Source organism: Neomonachus schauinslandi, chromosome 3, assembly GCF_002201575.2.
Source record: "Neomonachus schauinslandi chromosome 3, ASM220157v2, whole genome shotgun sequence".
Lineage (NCBI taxonomy): Eukaryota > Metazoa > Chordata > Mammalia > Carnivora > Phocidae > Neomonachus > Neomonachus schauinslandi.
Window position 1 is genome coordinate 62569180 of NC_058405.1, and position 21440 is coordinate 62590619.

The window sequence follows — 21440 nt, forward strand, 5'->3', positions numbered from 1 at the left end:
TTTTTTGCATTCTGTAACATGGTTCTGCATTGGCAAGTTTACTTATTTACATGACAAAAATTCTTTATCATGCGTCTAATATATACCAGTTGCTAAGTACCAGTAATTCAAGCATAAAGGAAGCATACTCCTTTATTTCAAGGGATCCCTGACCTGTTGAGTGAGATGCACTTACAAGCCAGGGATGACAATGCAGGCTAACAACTGCCTCGGTAAAAGGCATACACGGGAAAGGGAGACAAGTGAGTCTGCACTCTGTGGGGAATAGAGATATCAGGGACTGCCATGAAAATGTGATTTTTCCATACTAATCACCGTGGTGATGATTATAAAAGAAATGATCCAAAGGCACATGTTAAAATTCCTTATGAAGTTACACTATTACATAAATTTTCAATGGGTAAGGCTATGAATAGTTTTTAAAAAATCAATAACATTCATTCATTTGCTGTTAATATATTTATTTTCTTCCTTCTTAATAAAACTGAAGGAAAAAAGGAACTATACATGTGTATGTAAAGTCACTTCAGTTCAAAATAATACTCATCAATTAACAGAAGGAGCAAGCCGCTGAGCAGTCTGCAGAAAGCACTAGAGTTCATGTTACACTTGGCCATTTTATACACTCATTTTCCAGAGAACTGTCTTATTAGCTTTCAAAGAGTGAGTTTCTCATCTTGAAAGTTCACTGATCCTCCAAGATGGATACATTTTTGGTTAAATGTTTCTGCATCAAGCAAGAAGTCCTATTCACGATGCACTGTTGATAATGGCTGGAAAGGTTATCAAGGGGCTCTGGCAACACTGGAGTAAACAAACACCGTACGGCACCTTACAGTCAAATGCCTGGACATTCAGTGAATGCTTCGTTGTTGTTTCACAAGGGGGCTTGGTGACATTTCTAGAGGAGGCACAGTTCTTGGCACTTTTCTCACAAGACTGCCCTCCGCTAGCTGGATGAGTAGGCACCTCCTGTGTGACTAACAAGGCAGGAGTCAGCAGGAGAACAGACCCGGAGGCCAGGGAAATGAACTGCCCTCTCTGTGGCTGCTTGGCTGGTGAGTACGCCCTGATGTCCCAATATTCTCAGCTAGAGCCATTGGGAAAATGGGCAGCGTGAATCTCCTAGGTTTACCCATAAGTTCCACTGAAGAAGAAGGAGTCGAAATACACTTTTATTTTCCTAGTAACCCCACTTCTTCTGTGGGTAAATATGAGTAGTTGTCAGCGTCTTCTGAACAACGGAGCTTGTAGATATCAATTTGGGAGTCTCATCTCTCTTGAGAAGTTGCAGAATGGAACATCATTTTTGATAACAATCTCTCATTGTGACAGAGTCATTTGGGGGAAAGGGGACCTTTGTTGCTGGGCCGATTTGTGGTTTAAGTGAAGTTTGTGACGCCTAAGTGTATGCATTTTAGAGAAAGTTTGATTGACTCTTCAATTTTCACAGGGCGTTCACTCATGTCTAGGAAAGTTGGTCACTGTGGAGGGGATGATGGAAGTTGAAAATATGGTCCCTGCTCCAAAGAGTTTCTACTATAAGGAAAAGGGCCATTCATTTTTAGACGTTAAAGGAACCTTGAAGGTGATGTAGTCTAACACCCACGTTTTAAATATAAGGAAATTGAGGCTCAGAGAAGCCAATAATTTGCTCAAGGACACATAGCAGGTGTTAGAACTAGTATTTCAGCTCTTTCTCTAGTGATCTTTTAAAAACAGTGCATTGGCCTTTCTATGAAAGGGGGTTGGGGTCGGGCGAGATGTACTCTTTGATGATGTGATGAGCCAGGTTTCAGAAAGGAAAGCTCTCCACCTACAGGTCTGGGACTACTTATGAGTAAATACTGTGCTTTGCTTCCCACCATCACCAGTCTCCAGTTGAGCAAATCTTGATGGTTGAGTAGGGTTTCACTTTCAACCTCAAGCTGACAGAAATGGTCATGATTCACCCAAATTCCCTGTGAACAGAAACAACTTGGCTTCTCACACCTCCGGTGAAGGCTGGACAGAGATGGTGGATGGCTCCTGGTCTCAGTTCCCGATTTTTCTGGCCCATTTGATATTCTTGAGAGCATATTTTGGATTGACCATCTGTGCTGTGAATGACACCAACATCTCACCCGTTGACATGGGGCAACCACGACTGGTTGGTCAAGCCAGAGTTCCACCTGAGTAGGAACAAACCCACTATGCATTGTCAAGGAGTCAAAACTCAGCTTAGCTGTGGAGTGGTTTAAGATTGGTCATCTTCAGTGCGCTAATAAAAATAAAAACTCTACCAAGGCTGAGTTCTGGACTCTGTTTAGAGTTGTACTCAGTTGCATGTTGAGGTTGAAGACTTGGACTCAACCTTAACAGACAAGAATGCCCAGGAACAAACAGGGAGCTAGTATTTTCTTCTGAAGGGATTTTTAAGAAATCTGTCTTATAAAAAGTCCTGTTGAAGATCCTCAATGACATTGCTAGCTTTTCTAAGACACACAACTCAGATTATACAGTATCAGGCTTAGGAATCGTTTGGTTCCAAGTAACAGACTCACTTCAATTAGCATATGCTAAAATGAGAAATTTGTTGGAAGGATATGAGATTATTACTTGGAGAACAAGGGCAGAAAGAGGAGCCAGGGTGCATGAAGCCCTGGAATGAGGAACTGGAGAAGAATCAGAAACAAGCATCCTCTCTGGGGATCCACTGTTGTTCGAAGGCTTCTCTCTGTGAATTGATTATCATCCCTCTCTCTCTTTGTAGACTGGCTCTTCCTGCTCTTCTGGAAACTTGGCTGTACATCATTTCCCAGTCTCAGGGCTCTCAACTGATTGACCCAGGTTCTAGGTCCCCCTTCCAAATTTCTGAGAAAGAGACACTAATAGTTTCAGCTTAACTAAAGATTGGTTCCCCCTTTCCACCCTTGGTTCAACTAACCTCATCCAGGAGCTCAATGACACATCAAATGATCAGGCTGCTGGGGCCCAGTTCCTTCCTGGGGGTGGGAGAGGTGATTCTCAGAGGAGGTTGATCTGGGCCAGGCAACTACCTGAAAGCAGCTCCCAAGAGTTGTCATTCTAGGAAGGAGCTCAGAGTGACTCAGAGATGCTGTAGCTGTAGCATTTATTCTCTCAACATCTTCAGTTTAGCAGGGTGAGCAAAACTGTTTTACAGATAGGAAAATGAAGACAAAGAGTTGTCAGTAAATGGCTTAAGTCAATTTGAAACCTGAGTCCCTGGCTCCTGACTCAGGCTTTGCAATGCTCAATATTTGTCTCTTGAACCGTGAGGGCTGGCTAGCTGCGGATGCTCCGTGACTTACCTATCTCGAAGTTTGTCCAGATAATCTGCAGTGAAGCCATGTAGACCCATGGTTTATGCTATATCATTTCACTCACACACACACACACACACACACCCCTCTTCTCCAAAGTGCACCCTGGCTCGCCAGGGAGTGTCTTGCTACCTTGAGAAAGTGTGGCCCCAGGTCAAATGGTGGTGGCTCAGCTCAGTCTGGTTGAGCCTGGCACTTTTCATCAATAAAACAAACTTGTTAAAATTAATGTTGAAATATTCTTCCATCATTCTGAAAGTATGCACTTTGCTCATCTGAAAAATAGAACCACTTGCCAGTTTCTAAGTTGAAATTTGTGTGTACTGCCCAGAATAACATTGACTCAGTATTCCTTTTAACATCAAGCCTCAGTAATGTTTCGCCTTTCAGTGTTCCTCTTCCATACCCTTCTTATGGTCTCTGTACACATAGGTACGCATGCACGCGCACACGCACACGCATGTACACGTGCAGATGTGCACATACTTTTCCACTCCTGTGCATCACAGGTTACAAAGGATTGACGAATACAGAGTTTTTGGACTGATAAAGGCCTGGAGCTTCACTTCTTCATGTCAGAGGTTGACAAGTCAAGGTTTAGATGAGACAGTCCCTTCCTCCACCGGGTACCTCGCTCCTCACTACCATGGATAGATTGCTACGTGATGGTTTGCTGTAGAAAAGGTTTGGCAGCACACTTTAGAGAGATTTCAGCCAGAAAAGGTACATGCACTTTGCTAAGAAAAGAAAGATTAAGTTCTAATGGAATTAGCGCAATGATCCCTTATTTCAGAATACAGTTGATGAAAGACCCCTGGAGGGGCTGAAGGGCATTCTGAGGCCAGAACATGGGTCCTGTTCTTCATTATTTTCTCATTCAGAACACCTGTGGATTGATTAATCTTCATCTCTCCCAAGCACACACAACAAGACTAAAAACGCAGAAAAGACCCCTCCAGGACCTCCGGACGAGACATTCCCTTAGTCAGAACCTTCTCTATCAGTAGATCTACCACTCACAGCCATTATTTTTTGCTTTGCCCCACACCCAACCCCATTACCACCGTACCTAACACCACTGAGGGCAAACGTGTTTCTTTCTGGCATACCTACCTGGCGTATAAATAGCAAATGTAATCGCAGTAGTGACGATGAAGATTCCTAAACCCTTTCTATGGGGCAGTCACGGTGCTGGGGTCCCAGAAGATGGCATCCCCTCCTCGCTCAGCCCTGGGACATGGGTTTAATTCCCTGACCAGACATGAGATCCGCCCGACATGAAGCCCCATGCTTGCAACCATCAAACCAAAATTTTCACTCGCAACAATATTCTTAATAGTTATTTTGTGTATTTAATTCTTCAGTGCTCTATTCCAAAGATGTTGGGGGAAGCAGACCATGGATGGGAACTCCAAAAGGGGCACTCCCAGACTTCAGCTCCAGCTCTGATCTCCATCCCACCCAGACCCACAGAGCAGCTGACATTTCTGGGCTCAGATAAAATGTCTGGAATGGACAGTGAGAGGGAATGCCAGCCTCGAGTGTACAAATAACCATAAAACCTAAGACTGGCACAACTTCTCCCTCATGGTGGATTACAGTCTGTTTTTATTTTTGCATCCCCAGCAACAACAGGTGTGCCTTCCTGAAGAGAGAAAGTGAAGCCCAGAAAATGTGAGTTACAGAGAATTACTTTGGGGTGAATATTAATGTTCTTTAGATTCACAGGAGAAAAATAGGAGATCAGTACCATAGAATGACAGAGTCTTTAAGTTGAAATGACTTTAAACCTCATTTTGCCTAATTGCTTTTATTTTATAGGCAAGGAAACCTAACAGAGAAGAAAAATACCTTAACTTGCCAACTCTGCTCTATTCCATGAGGTTGGATATGATCAAAACACTTTTGGAAATGCAGCATGGCTTGATAATCAGCCTTTGAGGAAAAACTATAGTTTTTGATAGAGCTATAGTAAAATGCAAAATTTTATTGGTATGCAAAATATTACTAACACCAGTATATAATACTAAGGCGTAATAATTCTCAAATGAAATTATTAAAAGAGACTATTCAATAAAAAGTCATGCTATAGGGGCATGTTTCATTCAACTTTGGCTCCATAGGTATTTATTGAACACCTACTATGTGTCAGGCACAGAACAAGGAGCTATGACTTCAGAAATGAAGGCATAGTTCTTTCCTGTTAAGAATCTATAATCTAGGGGCCCCTGGGTGGCTCAGTCATTAAGCCTCTGCCTTGGCTCAGGTCATGATCCCGGGGTCCTGGGATCAAGCCCCGCATCGGGCTCCCTGCTCAGGGGGAAGCCTGCTCCTCCCTCTCCCACTCCCCCTGCTTGTGTCTCTGTCAAATAAATAAATAAAATCTTTAAAAAAAAAAGAATCTATAATCTAGTGGATAATCACCAGCTTTAAAATGTAAGTGATGGAGAAATCACTTAGAAATTTTAGAAATTTTTAGTAACTTTGCTAGTTTATCAAAAGTTCCAAACCACCCGACCTCATTTACCTACAAGGTCACACACACACAGACGTGCACAAACACACACACACACACACACACACACACACTACCCTTCTAATACATATCAGTGTCAGAACTGTGAAAGGTCTGAGGTTTCACCCTACTTGCCAACTAAGAAGTCAGCCTGCCAGTCTCCTGGATGCTGGTAAAAGATATGAGACACCTGAATCATAGACAGAGGACTTTATTACTCACAGCAGTACTAAGAGGCTGGTCTGCTTATTTTATCAGTAGTGAGGCTGTGCTAGATTCTTATAGATCTACGATGTCCCTATTGCAAATCTACCAAGATTTTGCCCCACTTTTAAGGACATGAGGAAGAGCAGGGCTTCTTTAAATTATGGCTATTTTAAAATCTTTAAAATTACACAGGTTCAGAAAAGCACCTTTGGAAAACATTGACTGGAAACTTTGAAACTTCTAAGATGAATACACGGCTGTAGGGGGGCTTGACTTCTGTAACTCAGAAAAAGTGTACTGAGGGCCTACTACATGGGAGAACTCTGGTAGAAACCCTTTCACTTCCTTATATTAGTCCTTTAAGGCAGAGATTTTAATATCCATTTTAGAGGCCAGGGAGCCGAGACTTACATGGGATCCATAGCATGCCCCAGGACAAACAGCTAGCAAGTCTCTGATCTTTTTTTCTTTGCCACAACTGCTTCTCTTTCTACTGACAGATAACTGCACCACAAAGATGCATCAGATCTCATCTACAGAACCGTGGAACTACCAGTTCAACTCCAGAGGTGTATGTGCGACTCAGTGTATAAAATAGCCATAACATGTATATTTATACACAGATACACGGCACAGATAATTTTTAGCAACTATTGTAAGGAACATTTCCTTCCAGGTGTTCCACGGTTTGCTCTCTCATTTTCTTGGTCTTTATTCAGATGCTATCTTTCAGGTGCTTTGCACCCTTGGTACTTAGCATCAACTAACTTACTCAATATTTTCCTTATTTATTTTGTTTCTTATCTGTTCTGCCTTCACTAAAATGCAAGCTACACGAGGACAGGAATTTTTGCCTGTTTATTGTTGAGTTTAAAATAGATTCTGGCATGTGGTAGGAGATCAAAAATATTAAGTGAATGAATCATGAGCATAAGCTCTACACTGCCATCTAAATGTACTATGTATGGGAGGCTCAGCGTGCCTTCTGGAAAGGGGTGGAGACTCTGGCCTATAATCACAAGAGTTAAGAACTGCTTCCACCAATACCCCCAAAGGAAGCAACCAGGACAGCTTCTGTCTTTGAGAGATTGCAAACTAACTGGGGAGACTAAACATATAATGCATGAACAAAAAATAGACTAGATCCACAAAATAATATATTAACATGAACAGTTAAATCCAGCAAGGGCTGATTTCAAAAATGGTGAGTCAAGGAGCTTTATCAGAAAGTATCTGTTATATAGAAGCAAATCAATACATACCTGAACACCAGAAAACATTTTTTTAAAACATTTTATTTATTTACTTGAGAGAGAGAGGGAGTGAGAGAGAGAGCATGAGAGGGGGGAGGGTCAGAGGGAGAAGCCAGACTCCTCACTGAGCAGGGAGCCCGATACGGGACTCGATTCTGGGACTCCAAGATCATGACCTGAGCCGAAGGCAGATGCTTAACCGACTGAGCCACCCAGGCGCCCCATCCAGAAAGCATTTTGAAGGATATGCTCATATACACCTTATAGAATAAGTACATTTGGAGAATATTTCTGAGAAGGTCTCAAGCACAGGTAGTGGGAATGTTTAGTCTGTAACGTGAACACAAAATATATTTCTCAGCAAATCCTTTGTCCCTTGTATAAACACAGTTTCACCAAGTGGCAACAACAGCAACTTGAAAAACATGGAGAAACCTGAAATTCCTAGTTGCACTCTGGACGGGCAGAAGGTAATCACCAAATGGAATCTGGACACCACCTGATGAAAACCACTTGTATTTTGTAGAGGTGGTGAGTGACAGAGGAAATAAAGTTAACTGGAAAAAACCCATGACATTTGCTTCTAATCTTTCTGCTGCTCTATCTATTTCTCTCCTTTTTATTTTTTTCCTCTTGCCATTAAAGCTTTCCCTCTCATTTCTTAGATGAGTAATTAAACCCTGACCTCAGGTATAAGTCCCAGAGGCAGTTATCAAGAGAAACTAACCCGCTCACTAACTGGAGGTAACTTCTGTTTCAATGCTGATTCACCACGTGATCTTAAGTTCCCTATACAATAGTCTCAATTCTATGGAAAAAAATGCACTACACAAAGCAGAGGTTGTAATGGTAGCAGATAGTGCTATTATTTGTCTAAAAATAATCCCGGTTTCACTTCTGATGTCTAGAAGCCTCTATTTTTCTTTCTCTATTTTCTCTTTTTTCCCTCTTCTCACTCATTAAACCTTCTAGTAGGGCAATAAACAAGCTCACGGGGGTAGAATAAACTCAAGATTCAAAATAGAAAAATATTTATGGGAATCTACACAGTTGTGGACATTAAAGAAACTTTTATTAAGTGTCTAACACATTGAGATAGTAAGGAAATGCGCAAATTTCTGGAATAATATTCTAGAAAGGTGTTTTTCATTACATTGTATTGGATATTCACTTAAAGGCAATATACATTACATCTCATCAAGTTCCAGAAGTGTGGTGACAAGGCAAGGCAGCTTCTTGAGACCAAACCCCACCATGTCATTACGATGTAGTAAACTTGATCCCCGGGTGGAAATGTCTCCTTAAGTTCATTGTTCTTCACTTTGCAATTCAGAAATAAAAAGTACTTCTTGGTAGAAAGTACACCTTAATGTTGCATTACACTAGATTGTTCACCCCTGTGGTAAAATGTTTGAACACCTCCAATAGATATACAGAATAAGTACATTTGGAGAATATTTATGAGAAGGTCTCAAGCACATGTACTGGGAATGTTCTGTCTATAATATGAGCACACAAAATATAATTCTCACCAAATACGTTGTCCCTTGAATCACTTATAAATTACTTGACACGTGAAATAATATGTAAATCAAAACATACAAAAATAGAACAAAAATTTCTAGAATACTTTAAAGGATGGGTTAAGGATAAAATAGGCAATATTTTTAAATGTCTTGCTAGTCATGATGGCTTCATTTTATCATTAATAATATCTCAAGGTTCCACATAAGCTTCGGCCACAGTTCATCTTTAATGATAATGAAGTAAGTCCCTATTTCAAATAGTCTTGTGGATAATGCCAAATGTTTTCTTCCCAAATCTTCTCAGGTGTGACCAGACTATCAGTGTCTTATGCTCATGGTGGGACTGGCCAAGAGCCTTTACTAAGAGAAAAAGAAGGGTCTGCTGTGCCACTTCCCGTCCTTGCACTTACTTCACATCATGTTATCTTTCATTGGGGCTCTTTGCAGGGTTATTTGTTTTTTTAAGATTTATTTATTTATTTGAGAGAGAGTGGGGGGAGGGGCAGAGGGAGAGAGAGTCTTAAGTAGACTCCACATTGAGCGTGGAGCCCACGCGGGGCTCAATCTTACAACCCCAAGATCACCACTTGAGTAGAAAACAAGAATCAGACACTTAACCGACTGCACCACCCAGACGCAGGGTTACTTTTAAGCCAGTGTTTTGTGATGGCTGATTCAATTAAAACTAGATCATATAATCTATAAATCTTTTCGATAAGGACGCATGTAAATGCCATATGCTGTAAGATGTTAAAAGCAACAGAAGCATGGGACCAGCTGTGTTTCTGGGTGTGGACCTCCTCCCTCACCTGACTTCTGATTACAGACTTGAAGGGCCATGCCAATCCATATCATAAATGATAGTAAAGCTCAGGATCTTTCTTATTTTTTAGATAACTATGAAAGATAGAATAGATAGTTTTCCAATCATTTGTGTGGGGCAGGCACCCTGGTCACCACTGCTCTAGGAATTTTTAAAAAAGGACTTCTTCCTAATTTTGAAAACATGCTTAAGGCATTTCGTAACCCTGGTAGTACCAAATTTTAATTTTCAGATGTCTGCATGAAAATATCAGACTAGGATAAAGCTACCAAGCCAAGACCAGTCTACCTTTTCCCCATTGAGGTGACAAAATAGCCAAATGCTAGATTTTACTGTCCTCATGTTGTTCTTATATAAATATATATATATGATAATAATTTATTCTTCTATTCTTATGTTAATAGTTCTTCATCAGCAATGCTGGGTCTATAATCTCTATTATTTCTTTTTAAAAGTTGATAGTGTAAGTTATTTCTTTGGTATATGACTTATGGAACAAGTGCAGGCCATGAAGCAATCTTTCCACTAAATAATTAAAAATGTATTAAGAAATGAACTACCAATAGATGCAACAACATGGATATTTCATTTCAAAGACGTTATGATGAGTGAGAGAAAGCATCTGCAGAAGAGCACACACTCTGTGATTCCACTTACCTGAAATTCCAGAAAAGGCAGACTAATCCATCATGATGGAAATCAGGATGGTTGTTGTCCCTTCAGTCATGGAAACATGGGATTAACAGGGAAAGGACATGTGGGAACTTTCTGGAGTGATGGAAGTGTTCCATATCCTGGCAGAGAATTGGATTAAATGAGTGTATGCATGTTTCAGAACAATTTATCTGTACAGTTAATGTCAATGCATTCGATTGTATGTAAATTATGTCAATAAAAAATTCAGGTGCATAGTAGCAGTTTCTAATGATACCAGCTTTTTTTTTTTTTTTTTTTTAAGATTTTATTTACTTGTCAGAGAGAGAGAGCACAAGCAGGGGGAGTGGGAGGGAGAAGCAGGCTTCCCGTGGAGCAGGGAGCCTGATACGGGGCTCGATCCCAGGACCCTGAGACCATGACCTGAGCCGAAGGCAGATGCTTAACGACTGAGCCACCCAGGCGTCCCATAGTGATGGCGTCTTAGGATATCTTATTTAGCACCTGAATAGCTAGTTTCATTTTGTGAAATTAATTCCAAAGTGAAGAGGCCTCAACTGGTAAAATCTGCATATTAGGTGTCAGAATCAAATAGCAATAATATTAGTAATAATAATGATAGGTATTATTTTATTGCATATTGACAATATGCCAAATACTGTGTTTTTGCTATCCCATGGGGAAGAAAACACTCAGACATAAAGAAAAAAAAACTTCAGTAATTTTCCCAAAGACATATAAGCAATAAATGGCAGAGTTGAACTTGGAACTCAGGATTCTTTCCTTATGGAGCCCCTGCCTTCAACTACTAGGACAAATGCTTCTTGGAGAAGAAGATGAGAATTTTCAAACTTTTCAAGGATGCAATATAAAATAAAACATTTATTTAATGTGCCTTTTGTGCCAGGAACCACGGTAAGTGCTTCCTGTAATTATTATTATCATTTCCTTTTTTTTTTTTTTTACAGATGAGGAGTTTGAAGCTCAGAGAGGTTAAGCAACTGGCCAAAGATCACACAGTACATGGAGGATCTCTGATTCTGCTCCAGAGCCTTTGAAATCAAAGTCCAGTTTCTTTTTTTTTCTACTTTCAGTGGTTCTTAACTAGAAGGTACATCAGAATCGATGGTAGCGATTTTTAAGAATTACACATTTCTGGGCCTACCTTGGCTATTTTTATTCTGTAGATTAAAGAGGCACTTGGGGATTAGTTTCTTTACAGGGCCCACCGGTGATGCTAAAGAAAAACCACTGTGCCAAGTTGTCATTGGTTTCTCAGCAAGACCCCTCAGCTCCTCTTAAAATGTCTATGCATTTATTTTATTTAAAAAATTAATAGAAAAGGGGCCTCTTGTCATGATAAACAGATAGAAGTAAACATGAATAGATCTTGGCTTCAGCCTCGCTTCTGCCACTAACTGGCTGTTAGGGTTTTAGACAAAGCCACCGAGATCCTTTGGGCCAGTTTTCTCCTTTAATATTAAAGAGTTGAACATGCTTATCTTTAAAATTCCATCTTGTTCTAACATTCAATAAATTAAAACTAATCCTATTCGTTAAATGCTGTGACCTCCTTGGAAGTACTGGAAAGGACCCTGGGGTGTCTATTATACAGATAGGTGGGAATTTGTTGAAATAGTAATTATCAACATATAAAATCGCTTAGGTGTAGTGATAATCTCTAGGGAAACCTAGAATTACCATTGGTTTCTAGACAAACTGACTTGACGGAGAATTACAAATCTTTGTCACTTCAAGAAAAATTGAAGAAAATCCCCAATTCCGTATTTCACACCTGTGATGTCAAGTTTACAAGACCGTTTGGGTATAAAGATGTAATATGGGACCTTGACCTGCCAGCAGAGTTCAGGAGATGCACGGGATAGACGTCCTCTGTTGACAAGTGAGATGCATTCGCGGTAAGTGCTTCTAGTGATGTGCCGGGAGCAGCAAAGTTGCAGGAAGCTGCCACTGGGCCACCAGTCAGCTTGCAGGCACAGAAAACAAAGGTCAGGACTTCTAACTTGCTGTGTTTGGCCTAGGAGGCCAACCACAGACAGGGAGGCTTGAACTTGAGAATAAAGACAAAATCTGGAAGAACAAATGCAGGTGGGAAAGAACCAGAGGATTGGTGGGAGGGGGTGCCCACCATGGTGGTTGGATGTGGGGAACAGAGAGGGGTACCGGAAGAAGCTGAGCCCCTGCTGCCCATCCTGGGCCGACCGGAAGCCCGATGCTGTGGAGGAGAAAAAAAAACTCCGGGCCCAGAGTGCTCCCCCCAGACCTATTTCAGTCTCAGCTTCTGCTGCTTCTCTGATACCAGACTCTGACCCCATTGCTCTCTCATAGATCCCGGGTCTATGAGTGACAGCAAACAGCAGAGACCTCTGCCAACTGTGCTCACCATGAGGCATGAGCAAGAAATAACAAACCTTCGCCACCGAGCAATTTTAGGGGTAACTCACTGAAACATGGTAACACACTAGTGGATCCAGACTGAAAAAGGAAGCAAATGACCTGGCTGTCTGAATGACATACACAATCCCTGACTGTCCTCGTTCCACCAGAGGATTCTTCTTCTTCTCTTTCTGGCTCGCTCAGCAGCTCCAAAATAAACTTCTTCCTTGATGACCAAGTGCACTGGAAGATTAAAAGTGTGTATGAAATGTGCAAGGCAGTTTGTTCAACTTGGTCTCTGACAGAGATTGTCATTGCTCAAAGAGATCATGTCCTTTCTACGTGGCATTCGATTTTAAACCAAGTGTAACAGGCATAAAATAATTCCTCCATGGATGAATTTGGTAATTGGCAATGTCAGGCTCTGCAGCAGAGACTTCTAGAGCCCCCCAACACCTGTGATGTCCTCTTCTTCAGGAACACAGCTAAACCACTTCTTCCAACCAGGTGAGCCATTTTTGAGGCCTGAAAGCTAAGGGCAGATGTGTTTGTCCATACTCTCTTTCTTTGTTTGAACGGCTGGATTCAGAGGAAGACAAGGCTAGAAGAAGGTAAATCAGGAGGGAAGAAGTCCGGGCCTCTAAGTGACAGCATGGAACAAAGGTTACTCACTCGCTTCCCTTTCCATCAACCTCCATTGGGCAATGTTGTGAGCAAGCAATGGACCTTTACTTTCTTAAGCCCCTGAGGTCTGAGATTTGTCTGTTACATCAGCAAATGTGCGCTATCCTAATAGAGGATGCTACAACACTACAGTTTGAGAGCATAAATTCCTCTATTCACACACACACAAAGCCCTGCAAGCCCCACTACATTTGTGAAGAAAAGGAATTACTTATGTGGCCTGTCAAAGCCATATACGTGTTGAATGGCAAGTATCTAAACTCATTCTCTGTCCTGAATCTAGCGCTCCCACCCGACCATGTAACAGCAATAGAAGGCTGCAGTGTCTTGGCAATTTACGGTCTCAGCTTTAACAAAAATATATAGTGATTAATATATATGCATACAGGTATGTCAAGGAAATGGCTTACCCAGTGGCGGGTTTGGGTTAGCCATCTCTTAAAGGCATGTGACGTGGTGGAGTCAAGAGATCATAAGCAAGAGAAATTGGGACGCCCCACAAGAACAGACTGACACTCGTGACTGTTGTTGCCTCTGACTTTGGTGATGAGGACATCCTGCAGAAGTCCGTCCTTTATCACAGAACTGAACACGCATGCACCTGGTACAGGAGTCAGGGAGGCTGAAGGAAGACCCCAGGCAGGCTCAGCGGCTCCCCACGATCAGCAGGTCTCTGACCGTGCATGCGAGCTTCAGAACAGCCCCTGGTTCCTTTTTGGCTTTCTTGTCTTGTAAGACTCTTTCTCATGACCCACCACTCTAACCAGAAATTTGCAAGAAAGGGAATTTGGGGAAATGTATGTCAGCCTCATCACATCGCTACATGGAAAGCCACCGCAGCAGCCTTGGCTTCTTCACTCTTAATATTGAACAGTCTGCGAGTACTAACTGATCAGCAGCGGAATGAAAGCTTCCTGCTTTGAGCATGCTGCCTGGAGGCAAAAATCGCTAAACAGGTATTGTTTATCTGAGTTGTTTCCCACCTCCCGTTTTAGGCGACCTTTCCATCCTGCTGGTGTCCAAGCCCTTCCTGGTGGTTATTTCATTTTTCAAAAACCTTCTCTCAGGGAAGTTGCTGATACTGTTCCTAAACACCTTTCAGTAGCTTTAAGTCAAAGCCACTGGCGGGGGGCACTCATATTTGAAGTCTCTTCTCCATGTGGAGACCACGGGCCTCTGCTGCAGGGGACTTCGGGGGTGTGGTCTTTGGCAACCACGCCTGGTGACAGTGTTAGCAGGACAGGGGGCCCTGGTGGATGTGAAGTGATTGTAGATGATACAGGGACATGTACATTTTAATAGACGTGTCCTTTTAAGGTGCAATAGAAAATTGATCAAGAGATACAATAAAATAAGGGTAGTGATTTAAAGTTTCCTTCTGAAATAAGTAGTTTCACGTTGTAAAAGTGAGCACTTTTTAAATTACTGAGTAAGTGATAGTGAGTTGATATTTAAGATATTAAGCAAGTACCATTGCAAATGATTCACCAGGATGTCAAAAAATTATGGAAGGTAAAATTCAAAAAGCTTTGAAAAATACTCCCATGTGAGAAAGTTTGAAGTCCTGATCTTTATTTTTTTTTCTTAAAGGTTATTTATTTATTTATTTGAGAGAAAGAGAATGAGGAGAGAGAGAGTGAGCACGGGAGTGGGGAGGGTCAGAGGGGGAAGCAGACTCCCCGCTGAGCAGGGAGCCGAATGTGGAACTCGATCCTGGGACTCCAGGATCATGACCTGGGCCATAAGCAGTCGCTTAACCAATTGAGCCACCCAGGCGCCCCAAAAGTCCTGATCTTTATGACAGTCTGATGAGAGTCCTCAATTCTATGAACTAGCTAAGAAAACCCTCTCCTCTGAAGTCCCAACCCAATTTCTGCATCTCCCTCCTGAGTGGAGTTCAAGTTCTCATGATCCTGTGTGGTAACCTCCTGAAGGCACTGATGGTGTCACGTGCTTCAGTTTGTACTGAACTAAACAGAGGGTTGCTCAGACACCAACTCCGGGACAGCCCATTCATTTCAACAGCCACACCTGTATGTTTCAGAAGGCCTTGGAACCACGGACTACATGGTGTCTTCCAAGAAATCAGGGGATAAAAGCAGAAATGCCCACACACTTGAACCCCACCCTTCTCCCAAACCCTTGTACGTGCAAAGTACATGATGAATTCTCCATCTCTAAAATTCCTAGCCAGCTCTTGAAAAAATAAAATGTCTTTGTTCCAAGACTGTGGGTGCCAGAGTCTGAAATGCCAAAAGAGGAGGCCCTGCAAAAAGGGAGTGTGCTTTTTGAGATCAGCCTTTCTGCTGAGGTACCCAAAGGGCAACCTTTGTTGGTTGGCTTTAGGGGAGCAGACAACAGGCTCCTGCTGACATTCATTCTTATGATTCAGTCATTTTGGGTCCCTGTTTGTAGATTTCTATTCCTTTGTCTCTGTGGCCCTGCCTTTATGGGGAGTTTTGGGGTACAGGATATCTAGGTGCACCAGGGGCTCTTGGTAGCCCATTCCCCCAGCCTGGTCAGTCACATCTTAGAAGCAGCCAGCTTAGCCTCCCTCCCAACCTGGTAAAGAGCTTTCCTGATGGATCAACCACATCCCAACACAGTTCTTGCTATTCTCAATGCCAACACTGCATCAATCAAGGAGGTTGGCTTCCTTGATTAATGGCAGGAAAAGATGGCAGATACATATAAACAGGCCTATACATATAAAATGGATCAAATGTTTCTAAGATTGTTGCAGAAAGTAGACCAAAAGCAATTAATCAAGATGGCCCAGATTGGGTTTCTTGAATATGTTCTGGTGTGTGTGTGTGAGAGAGAGAGAGAGAAAGCAAACAGGGAAGACAGGGACTGGGGCTCAGGGAGTAATCATTGGTACCCAGAACTGGTGAGGGATCTGGAAAGGGAAGGACTGAAGAAGAGAAAATTAGTTTCCCCCAATTTATTATAGACTCCAAACTTGTTGAATATTCAGATCTTATCCAAGATTAGAGATGTCAGTGTCAGATTAGCTTTCATTCTGCTAATAAAAAATGTTCTGTTCTCAGTGTGCAACTTGCTATGACCCAGTCCCATGTTTTTCCAGCTCCAGGCTCATCCAGAAATCTGCTGCCATTTCACTTCCTACTCAATCCCCTCCGAACAAAGGCAGAAGGCAGACGGTCAACTGTGCCTAAATACGCTTGGTCCAAGTCCATCCCTCTGCCCTGTTTACAAGTTCTTCTTGCCAATGGGACATTTGGCAACCACAAATCATGAGAATTATTAAGCGAAGTGATGGGAGATTTTGATGACAGATTCCTTCATTTCAGTCTTCAACATTTATTTTATTTATTTATTTGTCAGAGAGTGAGAGGAAGAGTACAAGCAGGGAGAGCGGCAGGCAGAGGGAGAAGCAGGCTCCCCGCTGAGCAGGAAGCCCGATCCCAGGACCCTGGGATCATGACCCGAGCCAAAGGCAGACGCTTAACCAACTGAGCCACCCAGGCACCCCTCAGTCTTCAACATTTGAAGAGGATTTACCTTTCAGTTCAAATTTTACTAGAATGACTGAGTGATGATCAGAAACCAGGGGTAAACACACCCCAGCATATAAAATATAGAATGGGCTTAGACATCAATTTCAGAACATCTAATTCAACTTTTTATTAAATTCACATTTAGATCATTTGAAATAATGTGTATATGCTTCAGAAGGAGTCTTCACCTGTTTGATAAAAATTCCTGATTTGTACCACTAACAAGTCCCTCCACACCTGGTCAAACCATATCTAGAAGAATTGGTCGTGGGGAAAGATCTACAAGACCCTATACCAAAGCAGCATCACGAATCTTATAAAGTTATTAGCAATGGATTTATAATCCAAGCACTCGTTTCCACCATGCATTGCTGAGAGAGGTGCTTTCCTTTCATTTAAATCTAGTACCAAATATTTGCATGCATTTTATAATTTGAAGCATTTAGGCTTTACATGATTTTGCTAATGATATTTAGGACCAAATGAACTCATTAATACATTTCATTCTTGTGCGCTATTTTAAAAGAAGCCACAAGGTCAAACATGATTTGGGGCTAGCAGAGCATTTAAAAAGCAGTGCTGTAAAGGGAGTTACTTGATTCCTACAATCTTGACTCAGCAAGCCCCACAGCACACCACTCCACCCACCCCCAGGAGTTACTTAGTGGCAGGGGAAAATATCTATATCTGTATGAGATTCTGATCCCAAACTCAGCAAAGATCATCTCATTGGTTAGATATTTCCACTTTCATATGAACCATTATTGTAGTGACATCATGTTTGGTGAAACTTACATAAGGAATTAGAAGCTAGTTTTGATCAATCACCTGCGACGGAGGTGGTATCATCCTCTCTTGCTTAAGGTTATGAAACTACTTTACAAAGTGTTTTCCACCTCATATTTTGGTTTTAGCTTTCACCAATGTTCCAGATCAGTTCTATTATGAAAGCTATTCACTATAGCTATTGTTCATTTCAGGAGGTGTAGATTCTATTTCACGTATAATGCATTTTTTCAAAACGTTACATGGCAACAGATTTTTTAAATGTCTTTTTGAGACTCTCCCATTAGAAAAAGCATCTCCTCTTGCTATTCACTCTGCATGTCATGAAGCCACTCCTTTCCAAAGTGAAAGAGCCCAGGATATGTGCTATTGGTCCTTCCTAATAAGTCACTTGCCAATAAATTCTCCTTGAGCCCAGATAAGGTGTCTCAGCTTTGGATTTTCCTCATTACTCGACCAGCATTTAGCACATCGCAGAATAAAGGCAGAGTAAGGACGAAATGAAGGGCTGGAGAATGTTTGAGTGTTTGAGTCTATTTCTAAGTTTTTTGTTCTGTGTTATAATTATCCATTTACATATATCTCTGTCAGAAACTGGGGTCATATCCCTTTCACCTTCTTATCTCCACATACAAGCACAAAGCCTGATCAAGTTCATGGCTCAAATGTGTATCAGGGCAATTTAAAAAAAAATATTTCCCCTTTTGCACTTCCAAAACTTTCTTTAGAGTCAGCCCTAGATAATATCTGCAGGGCTGGTAAGGTGGGAATGCAAAGAGAGAGAAAAAGTCAATGCTTACTTTTTTCCCCATTACCAAGATAAGATTTTGCATCAAGTCTTGGGAGGTAGGATTTTCTAGGAAGTGTCCCTCTGCCTCGGGTAGGGATCCTGAAGGTAGCTAATGGTGCTGGCCTGCAAGATTGCCATTGGGTTCACTAAGGTGGCCACAGAGGGTCCCATTAGCACCCCAGCTGGAGGGCAGATCACCTGAAGCAGGAATGGGCTGCAGCCACGCTTTGGGAGATTTGTCATCAGCGAAGTTGAGATGGGGTCCTTAGGCGGTGTCATGTGGGAGAAGAAATATCTCTATACATACCTCTGTAGCTATTAATAACTATATAAATATCGATAGCTAACAAATTGCTTCATTTCTCTTTGTCAGTTACTGATTAAATGTGACAATAAGGGGCGCCTGGGTGGCTCAGTCGGTTAAGCGTCTGCCTTCAGCTCAGGTCATGATCCCAGGGTCTTGGGATTGAGCCCTGCATCGGGCTCCCTGCTCAGCAGAAAGCCTGCTTCTCCCTGTCCCTCTGCTGCTCCCCCTGCTTGTGATCTCTCTCTCTTTGTCAAATAAATAAATAAAATCTTTAAAAAAAATAAATAAATGTGACTAAGTTCTACAAGCTCTCAAAGTAATGAAAGCTATAAACTAAAACATCTCTCCCTATCTTTTCATTGATGATGAAAGGTACAGTGTGGAAAAGGATCTGGATTTAGCTATAGATACAGACACGGATACAAATATAAACAATATATTGGGGAATGCTGGGTGGAGCCAGGAAGAACAAGGGATGGTCAATTCATGATCTACTTAATATTCTCAAAATGTGCTTGTGACAATAGCAAAGTGCCTGCCTTCTCTATGTCTTTATTTTTTTGTAGTTCAGGAACATGTGATCAGGAGTAGGCTTGTTTTTTGCTTCTTCTTCTTCTTCTTTTTGTAATATGGATGTGCTCATTCACTTATTTTTTAAGAAAACATTTATGCTTATTATGTGCCAAGAGTTATGTTTGGAAGCCACCGAGGGATTTTAAACAGAGGAGTGACATGATATTTTTGACTTTGGAATATGAGACATGACTTTGTTTTTCTCCCAGGACTGCTTTCCAGTGTGTTCTGCCAGATCCTTTCTTTCTCAACCTTTGACAACATCTCTGGAAGATCCTGAAGGTTTCTAGTCATGTTCAGCTCTAAGAACGATCTTACTTTGACAATGGACTACTCATTTACTGATATTAAAAAGTCCAGTAGAATCTAAATCAAAACACCAATCTCACAATCAATCCATAGCTTCTTCTGCTCCCTCAGTTCAGTCCTGATATTGGGCTTGGAGCCTGGAGTTGGGGTCTACTCTACCATTTCTGTTTCTGGGTCCTCCAGGACAAGATTTGAAGGAAAGAAGGATTAATGGAAAGGGGGAAAGTTTCTTTGGTGGGTGCATTTTCAGACTTCTTCAGAAGACTGTAAAATTTCTTTTCTAACATGGGTGATGTATTCTAGAGATCACCTCTTCTGATACATCCCCAGCCCCTGCCTGTAAAAGTATACCCCTCATTTCCTTACCCCTGGTAGGTCAGATTACCTTAAAGATAGCTTCAGTCCAGCTTCTTTCCCGTGGCATGCATTTTCCCATGAAAATTTGTATATCCTTGCTGGGAGCTCAGGCCTAGCCACTATTTTGTCTTTTCCCCCATTTGAGCTGTCACCTGCCTCTATCTCACATGTGTTGGCAAACTCCAGGGGATGCAAGTCAAGTTCTCCTTAGAACTCTCTATTGTGCTCTGCTCTGGGTCGCTCGCTCCAAGTTAATGTCATTTAGGTAAACATTTAGGTGGGGACTGAGGTTCCAGTATCCTTCTTTGCAGGCATCTTTATTTTTCATGAACAATTCTCTTATATCCCACATCCCTTCACTTGAGGGACAGTGCCTTCTCTTCTTCTGGTGAGGGAGAGAGGAGAAGAGCCAAAGCATTCTTTCCCTTCATCCCAGGCCTCAGGGACCCCTCTCTTCCCTAATGAACTAATGAGCTCCAGTCTTCTGTGGATATAAGCTGGATGTGTGATACATCTTCATCTCATTTGGCCACTGCTAGTAAGCCCTGGAAGGAAGTGCCTAGTGCTTCTATTGCTTTCTATAGCTCTTCAAAGTAACACATTGTTCCCAGGAGTGGGGCTCCAGACAAAGTTCCCAAGACAAGAACAAAACCTCTGTTACACAGTATGATTCATCTCGTATAAATAGTACCAGGATGACATTGTGAAGGACCGACAAGAAGGAGATGAGACTAGAGATAGGGATTTCAGAGAGCCATCCAGGTGAGAAATGCATGGAGTCTGAGCTGAAGTCATGGTAATGAGAAAGGAGGGGAGGACATGGGTTTGTGAGATATTCATTCAGGTTTCTGGCTTGGGTGAGTGATCATGCTGTTGGCAAAGACATGACATAGAGAAAGAAGAGGCAGGCTTTGAGAACAAGCCTTTACAAAACTGGTGAGTTGTCTTGCTCATGTGGAGTTTGATGTCTTTGGGAAACCTTGGGCAGCAAAGCCCAGTTAGGTGGATAGTCTGAGGCTCAAGAGAAGGGTCTGACTTAGGGCTATAGTTGGAGGAATCCTCAGCGTTCAGGTAGTTACAGACACCATAGAAGTATTTGGGGTCACCCAGGGAGAGTATGTAACATGACAAGGCAAGGGGGCCCAGTCAAGCTCCAAGAAGCACCCACATTGAAGGGTTGGGTTGGTTTGTATGGGAAACTTAGGAGGGCCCCAAAAGGTGAGAAGAAAAAGTTCTCTGAAGGACACTGAAAAGAGGATGCACTCTTTTCTCAAATCCTTTAGTATACATGTCACCAGTCACCCGAAATTATGCCCCTTGCACTTCTTTTTCTTGTCCTATTCTCTTCATCTTCCCCTAAAGGAACCTCTTCTGTGATTTGTTATTTCGCAGAGCCTCAAAATGAAAGACTAGAT